The sequence below is a fragment of the Amphiprion ocellaris genome, chromosome 14 (genome assembly GCF_022539595.1).
Source record: "Amphiprion ocellaris isolate individual 3 ecotype Okinawa chromosome 14, ASM2253959v1, whole genome shotgun sequence".
Lineage (NCBI taxonomy): Eukaryota > Metazoa > Chordata > Actinopteri > Pomacentridae > Amphiprion > Amphiprion ocellaris.
The window spans coordinates 14,983,381-14,993,384 of NC_072779.1; the positions used below are offsets into that span (position 1 = coordinate 14,983,381).

Genomic DNA, 10,004 nt, shown 5'->3' on the forward strand with positions numbered 1-10,004 from the left:
GATGCCTAAACTATCTTGAAAAAAAAAAATTGGTTGGGGTGAAAATACAAGTTTTCACAACAGTAGTCTCATGTTACATGGCAAACCTCTCGCTACGTGAAAAACACCCGACACCAGCTGAAAATAATTTGGCTACAGTCTCATGGTATCTCTTTCTGGAATTCACTGATTTTCATAGGTCTATCAAACTAACCTGCTCATTGAAAAATGGCCCTGAAGGGTACCTGATTTGTTCAAATGTTGCGCAAAGGGGTCGTTGTGACAAAGCAGCAGTAAGTAATGAGTTAGGGGTGAGAGCTACATGTATATGCAGAGGATGCATGGCGCAGCTGTTGTGGAAACAGTGGAAACGTGGTGGTCACACTGAAAAAAGCTGGTTATCTGTCAGGAAACATGCTGGGCAGTCTCCCTTAGGAATCAATGTGTTATGGGACTCCCTCTGAATCTGATTTATCTTTCAGTTTAACTGGAATCATAATTGAGTATTACACATGTAAATGTTATTTCAAGAATATATACTCTGTCATCTTTGTTTCCATCTGTTTCCATATTACACTGTTTTTGCAGCCACATGATTTAGTGTTTAGGGCTAAACCAATACATTTTCTGGGTGAGTATTTGGTCTAATATGAACTTACCACTGAAATATTGCAAATGCAGCATATGTTGGATAATAGTAATTCCAAAATAAATGCATATGCAATGCTTCGTATATTATAGATTTAGCCCATTAGAATGTCAACTGCAAAATGTCCTGCTCAGTGCACATTTTGGCCTACAATAATATTTCAGAAGTAAGAGGACAAATAATACAACATACTGCAGATGTTCCAAGCATGAAACGATGTGAACAGATTATTTAGGAAAAATAAAGCTTTTTATTCCCACCTATGTTTACTGTGTATGCCCACTGCAGCCTGCCAGTGCTGCACTTTACGACAGCCTACAATGTATATATGCAAGTGAAAATTAGAGTGTGTAAGTGTGAAAAATAATTTGGGTGTATTATGACTAAAAAACATGCTTATGTTGCTCTGTTGTTTACTGCATGTGTACAAACGCAAATGATTTCCACTACAAAAGGTCTTTTTAACAAGATGATGACATTTCACAGCAGGAAAAGCACAACTGCAAATAATTTATTTATTGGTGGTTCAATCCCATTTAACTGCTGCAGTTTTAGGGTTTAGGTATTGTAATTCCTCTCAGTCATGGCTGACTGAGACAGGCGATCAAAATGGAGACATCAAAAAAAGAAGAAAAAAAAACATCTGCTGTAAAAAAAAAAAAAAAAAAAAGCCCAGCAGCCAAAACAGCATTCATATGCTCATTATACGCTATTTTTATATATATATATATATATATATATATATATATATATATATATATATATATATATATATATATATATATATATATATATATATATATATATATATATATATATATATATATATAAAATAAAATCTTCATCATTGCCAACTGTTAGTCATCAGAAGATTTTGTTGGCATGAGTCAGTCCACAAAGGAAGCCTGCTCTCCTAAACTGTATGAACCCACCTCTTTCACCAGTATTAGATATAAATTAATCAACCATAGTCCAAAAATAAACATAAACAGCAGACTGGTTGTGGGTGAATGTTGCAGAGTTACTGTATCTCAAGCCTGACCTCCATGGTTTGCCACAGTAAGAGGGAGACTGATGATCTGACAACTGCTGCATGTACAGTATGTGTTCTCTAGCTATGCCTGGGGCCTAGTTTGTTCTTCATGTAAATGAGTTCTCTTAGTGACTGGCTACTGTTTAATATTTACATTACATATACAAAATTTTCCTAGAACGCCTGCTGATCTCAGTCAGGCGGGCTAATTATGCTAAAGCCTGATGAATGGAGGGTCAATTAGATATGGATTTTAAAAAAGTAACTGTGTTTCTATACATCAACCCTATCAGTTAGATAACTGAGATATGATATGAGTAACTAAAAAGCTATAATTGTATTAATCCCCTTCCCTTTTATTTTCCACAAGATTTAGGTTTAACTATGTTCTTGATTCAGATTCATGTACCTGGTTCGATGATTAAGTATAGTAAGAAATTACACAAAAACAAAGAAAAACATTCACTAGCATTTTTTCCACTCTTTTTCTCTAATAACAGAGCTCACCGTGACTTTGAAGATTAAATGCAGTCTGAAGATGACAACATTTTAACATTTCTTTACACAAAGGTTCACACCTCTTCAGTTATCTGGCTGGCTGAGTATAGATCAGCAGCAGACAGAGGCAGCTCCATACTGCAATGCCCTCTGCCTGTCTAGCAGGTTGATCACACCAGCTGGAGTCCAGGACAGCAAAAAAATGTTAAGAGGGGTGCTCTCCATGAACCACTCTTGCTACTCTTAGCTCCTTTGTACACTATAGCTCTGTCACGTGTGGTACCTGAGGAGGATCAGGAAGGCAACATCTGGATATGTTCTGAGGGCTGTAATTTTAGAAGCTCTCCAACACCCTTAATCCCCTCACAGTATGTTGTTTATTTTGGTCCTGTTCTCTGGTCAATAGCCAGACTTCTTAGAAGCAGCCATCAGCTTACTGGGACTGACACAGTGAGGCCCTGCATAGCAGATAAAGATCTGGCTGGTTTGGAAGCACTCAAGTGCAGTGAGCACAACCATCTTTCCAGTTAACGATAACAACTAATCAATAGGTATATTTGTCAAGGCAATTTATGTGTATGTAATGCAACATCATGAGCTGACATTTTTTCTAAGAGTTGTTGCATTTGTATTCCAGGAAAATGAGTTGAGCTCAGTACAACATCCCAATGTATCTGTTTGCTACCGATTCAAATGTGAAACTGACAAGAAACTTACTAAAACCAGAGAAACAACACAGAAATAAAATTCATACCAACTCTGTATGGCCTTTCGTAGCTTGAATACACATGAACTGAAAACATTAAAATACAGTAGTTCTTTCTGAAGCAATCCAAAGATCATTAACTAAGTTCAAAAAAGCAGATTTCTTTAAAATCATTAATACGTTCATACAAAGTTTAAAACAAACATTTAGCTGTGCTCGTAAAGGAGGACTTTCAATTCTGTTACACATTGGGGGATAGAAGAATGACTGATGGACAGGAGCAGGAAGGAAGAAAAAAACAGACTTCTGCCACAAAAGTCACTCATAGATCTACTGGCAATTGGTCATCATGCTCATTGAATAAACTCAATATATTAAATGCATTATTAGAGACATTAAAGCAGTGATATATTACTCTATCACCTATTCAATGTGTCAAAAAAAATAATGTCGATTTCGCTAAGGTTTGAACAATTTATATATGGTTTTAGCTAATCTCTGTTCTCAATTCAAACAGAAATTTTGCTTTAAAGCTCAAATTTGACCTAACACAGAATATAGGGTAATTTAGGTTGTAAACAATAACAGCCACATGCTGAAATCAGACAAAGGGTGAGACAACACAGCCAGCCAATACGCAGTTGGCAAGAGCAGAAAGAAGCCCAAAAGGAATAGACAGAAAAGGAAGAGAAAGGCAGAAGATAAAGGAGACGGAGAAAGAGAGATGAGAAGGGGTCAAGAGGGCAGAGTGAGGAGAGAGAAAAGAAGCAGCATGGTCATATTTTACTGCTGACGGCAAGCGTGCAGTCTGGCAGGCGCACCAGGAGTTCGTTTATTAGAGCTGTTCTTTTGCGAGGGGCTGTCCTACGTTTAAAAAAAAAAAAAAAAAAAAAGGAAAGAAAAATTAGCAGGTTCGTACTAGTTGTCTCTGCCTACTGTCTTGGCACAGGGATTTGGCTCCATTAGGTACTCCACAGATTCTTCCCCCGTATAACCACCCATATGTAACCAATGATTTACAAAAACACTATATACACAGACTTTTTCATTCTTAAATATAGCACACAGTATTGTTACAAGGCTGCCAACCTGTGAAGTGTCAGGGCTGAATATAAAAATCAGTCCTTAATGAACAAGCAATCAACAGAAATGTATTCATAATGGGTTCAGGAGAGTGTAATTTCTTAAACCCATTAACCCTATGAAGTTCTGAAGACACTTAAGTATTGTTGGTTTATGTGATGATGACTCTGATAAGCCCTTTGTTTCTTACATCCAAACGGTTCAGAGTTCAGTTACACTAATTAACTAACACATTAAAGCCACTGACAGGTGAAGTGAATAACACGGATTCTTTCAATACAGTGGCACCTGTCAAGAAGTAGGATATTTTAGATAGCAAGTAGACAGTCGGAGATCTAAGACAATTTAACACTGATTCGACTGGTCAGAGTACCCATGTTAACCCATGTCCACCTCTAAAAGCACATATAGTGGGCATGTGAGCACCAGAAATGGAGCCATGGAAGAAGACAGATTTGTCCGATGTATCATGTTTTCATTTACATCAAGTGAATGGCTGGGTGCATGTACATTGTTTATCTTGGGAAGAAAGCAGTATTCACTATGGAAAAAAAGCAAGCCGGCAGAGGCAGTGTGATGCTCTGGGAAATGTTCTGCTAACAGAGTTCAAGGTGTTGACATCAAATTCCCCAGATCTCAGTCCAATCAGGGATCTGTGGGATGTGCTGCAAAAACAAGTCAGACCCATGGAGGCCCCACCTCACACCTTCCAGGACTTAAAGGATCTGCTGCTAACATCTTGGTGCCTGATACCACAGGACACCTTCAGAGGCCTGTGGAGTCCAAATTCCCTGAAGGGTCAGGGCTGTTTTGGCAGCACAAGGACGACCTACCGACCTACCCTGATAAGTGTATAAACTGTTTTTTATTAAAGACTTATTGTATTTAAGATTTTCTAGAACTTAAACTTATTCTGCCACACTGAGGCAGTAGCATGCATAGTATAGTAGCTTATCTAAGCTTATTTACTGTAAATATGCACACAGTTACATAACAGACTGATATGTCAATACAATTATGGCTACATACTTTGTATTGAATGGGTTGAATAATTTGACTGTGCAACTAGACCAAAAAACATGATTTTGAGGGGAAAAGATGTAATGTTATTAAATAACAATAGCTCTTGCAATCTCTTTGTTTAAATAAACCTCAAAAACCTCGAGAGTGACTATTATTCTACAAAACACAAAAATGTTGGATGCTAAATTACTGCTATTCTTTAGGAAATATGTACATTACATTAGCAGACATTAGTCTGCTATTGTAAACAATTAATAAAATATATTATAAAAGTGTAATTTTTCAAATATAAATATCAAGCCAACACATAATAAAATACATATGAGAACATGTATATTTGGACTATATTTTATTACATGGCTGCCCCATCATGACAGTGGCATCACTGCAAAAACATTCTGTCTAAGAAGAACAGGGATGTTTTTAATTATTATTATTATTATTATTATTAAGAGACATTTCCTTTCTATGCAATCAGCCAAGCTGAGGTTTTCACTGTCACTATTAGTGTTTGGTTTGTGGAGGGATTAGTCTAAACCGTTTAGTGAAATGATGTGTGATCACTGCACTGATATTGCCAGTTACTGCAGGGAAACAGGTTTTCTGTCACATCCTTTCACTTGCTACCTAAGCTTCATCTTGGCCTATCACATTAACCAAGACAAAGAAATTTGGCCTAAATTTCCTCCATGTCCTGAACTGATAGCATCTCATAACCAGACATACTGTATATACATATAAGATGTTCTTCTGTTCCCTAAATAGACACCTACTGTATTGATAAACAGACGCCTTCAGCATTTTATACCGCTTTTGAGACAAAAAAATAATTCCAAATAACTTTAGTCCTATTGTAAAAGCCTTCTTCCCTCACGCATAACATAATCACTGAATAAAACAGCACTACGCTGACAAACATCAAGTTCGGTACCAGTAACGAGGCAGCCTCAACCACTGACCATGGAGGTGTGACCTTCAAGCCCGGCTGTTGTTATTTTCCATAGAGGTCAGCAGCGAAGAATGTGAAGCATGCACAGCCCGAAACATGTCTTTCTCTTCCTAACAACCCCCACCAATTTTTTGCTTATATTTTATAGCAACAACTCTTATACAGTACTTGAAATTCAGTTTGGAATATACATTTACACTTCAAAGCATATTGTAGGGTAACTCCATCATCCTGTATGTCCTGTCTTGTCTTTTGCTGTTCTTGTCCCACACTGTTACCTTTCCTAGATTTGTGGCAAACAGAATTGTAGGCACTAAATAGGATGTTAAAGTGACGTTGGTCAGTATTTCCAAGAGCAATAATCACTGGAGAGATCCGAGAAAAAATAGGAGAGCTATTTTAATCTGTTTCCCTGCAGGATATCCTGGGACAGCATGTAGATTTTCAAATAGAATAAATCACAACAGACACTAAATCTGAGTGTGCTCAATCTCGTGGGCATTCGCTTTGGAAAACTGTACACAATATGAAACTATGGACGGCAGTTAGACATTATCTATAATTCATTATTCTTTTAATTTTCATGAAAAACTATTTCAGTAGCTTTCTTTAGGAAAACAGCTAGATGTGTGTAGTGATACAAATGTTAAATATAATAAAATAAATGTAAATGTAATGGTGCTTTGAAGCACTTGCAAGTGAGCTCTGTATTTCTCAAGTGTCTAAATGTCATAGACAATGTAATGTGTCTATAAGCAAAAAAGAACCTATAGTTGAAAATGAAATCCATCTGCATGTGCCAAGTATGGATGTGGACTGATCATTATAGAACTACTGTAGCAGCATTGCTGAGTGATACCTTTATACACAATGAGCTGCGACACAAATTGATCAATTTAATAATTTCATTTAGCACCAAACAGCAAACGACAGAAGTGACTGATTGGTGCAGAAAAACATCTCGTTAGCTAAAGACCCAGATATTTTTTTCTCACAAACACATTTTACACTCAGAAAGGCATGACTCTAAATGAATGCTAATGATGCTCCATGTCTGCAGGATGTATTTTAAAAAAAAAAGCAAATCCTGTGAAAGCTTGTGTCTCTGTCAGCTTATTTTGAGTTTTGCTGTCCAGTAGTTGCTAAAAATGGATCAGTGCAGTTTAAAGGTTATTTAGTTAAAAGGTTATTATGGCTAAGTTAATAATTTGGGGTTAAAGGATTTTTTTTTAAAATGTTTTTCTGTCGTAATATACAGGAAATGTTTACCACTTGGCTCCTAGTAGTTGAGGCCTGACTAATAACCCAAGTTGGGCTAAGTCTAAATACTCTACAGTCAGATTGGTTGGTGCAGAATGATGTTCTATTGCTGACTTTCAGGTCTGTGTCAATATTTCTGTAGGTGGATCCAAGAGCACCTAATACTGACTGTCGTGTATAACACTCATTGTAATTCTTGCTTTTGTTTTAATCACAATTACAAAAGCATTTTCAAAGGGCAAGAAGAACTGAGAAGTCTAGGATAAAATAACAACATGTACTGTACTCTTTGTGAGATATTGTGAGCTTGTTGAATTGAGGTCATTTTAAGTCTGACTGGTCTGACTGTCCTCAGGTCTTTGTTGGGGTCTGTTTTTTTTTTTTTAAACATTCATACAAGTAATACATGAAAAACCCCCGATGCTCATTTAACTATTAATTAGTGCCACCTTCTTTGTCAATACCGTCAGATTGATTAATGCTGCCTTTGCCTGTCACTATCCATTTAAGATGAACAATGATTTCACTACTGTCCCCAACAGACTATTTTAACAGTTAGCAGGCAAACTATTAACCACAAAATTGTCTTTATTGCATTCATTACGCACAGCAGAATACATAAAACTATGAAAAATATTGCTTAGGTTCCTGGTCAATGTCACGCATACTTGAATATCACATATTTATTATGATATATTTTTGTTACAAATATAAGTCGACTAAATAAGATCGCTTGAACAACGCAAAGTTACCCACAGTGTTAAATAATCCAGACCAAGTTGTTTATGTTGCTATAATTTGAGTAAGAGTACAAGAGATTATTGGTTTTCAAGTCAACTGCTGTCATTTGAACCAGCAGGGGTAAATCCTGTCTGCTGTGGAGTGAAGACATCACCCTGTCCTGTTGCTTCCTGTGTGTGAAAGTGCCTGTGTGCGTGTGTGTGTGTGTGTGTGTGTATGTCTGCATGTATGTTTGCGTGTGTGTTTATTTCTGGACATGTGAGATGTCTAAAGAAATGAACAAGAAAAAAACAAGACATACCCTGAGAGAAGCAGAGCAGCTGAGTCTACACCAAAGATATACCACAGACCAGGCAGCACATCATAAAATTCAACAAACACAACACACCCCCACACATGCATGTGCACACACACACACACACACACACACACACACACACACACACACACACACACACACACACACACACACACACACACACGCATACACACACACACACACACACACACACACAGAGATGAACAACAGTTCATGTAAAGAAAACCTGTCAGTGCTACTGTGCAGTTTAGTGAAGTTTAAATCACAAAGTAAAACTTTTCTATTGATCCTGACTGAAACTTAACAACCTAAAGTAACTTCAGTTGTTTGTAACTCACCCTTTTCCACACAAGTCTGCTTGTTGTCAGTCCTTCAGTCCAGCCAGGCAAGTTTGTTCCTCAGATTTCTTTCGTCTCAAGATGGAGGCAGAAACTCTCCAAACACAATTCCTTTGCTCAGAGTTTTTGTTATTGAGGATCTACCAGGTCCAGTTCTGCTCCTCTCCAGCTGACTGCAGCACGAGCTGTTAACATGACAACATTGATAAACAACCAGTTGGAATGAGACCAGAAGAGCAGTGAGTGCTGGAACACACAGGTGCATGCAGTCTCCCAGCGAATACAAACAGAGAGAGGCAGACAGCTCAGAGGAGCACAGTTTGAAACGGCTCCTTTGCCAGTGGTTCCCTTGTGTGGGACTCCAACCTTACTCCACCTACCTCCTCCTCCCTGCCCTCCCCTCCCCTCCCTCTCTCCCAAACAGCTTCAAGACATAACAGAAAAGCACTCACAAGTTGCTGTTTCTTCAACTTTTTCTTGTGAACTGTTGTAAGTGTGATACAGAGCTGCAGCAGTACAGAGGCTAGAAGAGAGATGGAAGCATTAATGTGTTTAATGTCTTTAAGTTATGCAACAGTAAATAAAAGTATATGCTTTCATTGCGCAAAACCATGTTTATCCATTCCTATTTACAAAAGCATACATTTTTCTTCCTTTAATTAATTATGAGTCAAATCTATACAAAGTTGAATCACCACAGTAATACACTTAAATCAAAAATGTAGTCTGCATAAAAAGGTCACTGAGCATAGCAATGTCTTATCTTTTGCTTATAATATCCTGACAAACAGTATTTCAAAAAATACATTAACAGTCCCTTCATGAGAATTTTTAAAACAGCTAAATGCAGTGATTACATGCATTAGTGAGTCGCGTCATGTGAACTCAGAAAAGCAGATGAGAATGCTTATCATGATGATGTTGAATTTCAGTTTTATAAAAGAGGCAAAAGGAGGGCTTTTGGAAACATCAAAAGGCAATTTGCCTCCTCTGGGCAAATTGCCTAATTTCAGAAAGAACCAGTAGTGCTTACATGACTCAAAGCAGAATTTTAGTATTTTACAGTAACCAAAAAGTCAGTTTTCTATTTGGTAACACTTTTTTTTTTTTTGCACTGAAGTCCATTGTTTGTGACCTATTCAGTTTTATTCAGTGTAAACTTTGGTAACTGAGGAACACTGTACTACAGGTTGCATCTCTGTTAACGTGCTTGACTATTTGGCATATATTTTGCGACAGTATATTCATATTGCCCTGTTCTTGTACTCTGAAGGGACTACAGCCCAAGTTGATAATACGTAGTGGCCTCACTAACTCGTGACAGCTGTGTCCAACCTTATTATTGGTCAGGATGACTAGCTCTGTTGTTTAAAGGCTAAAAGCCAAATCTGTAATTATAAAACCCCTTCACTGTAAAAATCCTTTA

The 10,004-nt window shown here is 37.3% G+C and overlaps 1 long non-coding RNA gene across 1 annotated transcript in view; it reads right to left on the bottom strand.

The window, feature by feature from the left end:
- Positions 1-8,945, bottom strand: part of LOC118470984 (uncharacterized) — an 81,496-nt gene extending 72,551 nt beyond the window's left edge. Inside the window, exon 1 of the long non-coding RNA XR_004848190.2 lies at positions 8,579-8,945. This is a non-coding gene — a long non-coding RNA (uncharacterized LOC118470984). The remainder of the gene's footprint in view (positions 1-8,578) is intronic.
- Positions 8,946-10,004: the final 1,059 nt, after the last annotated feature.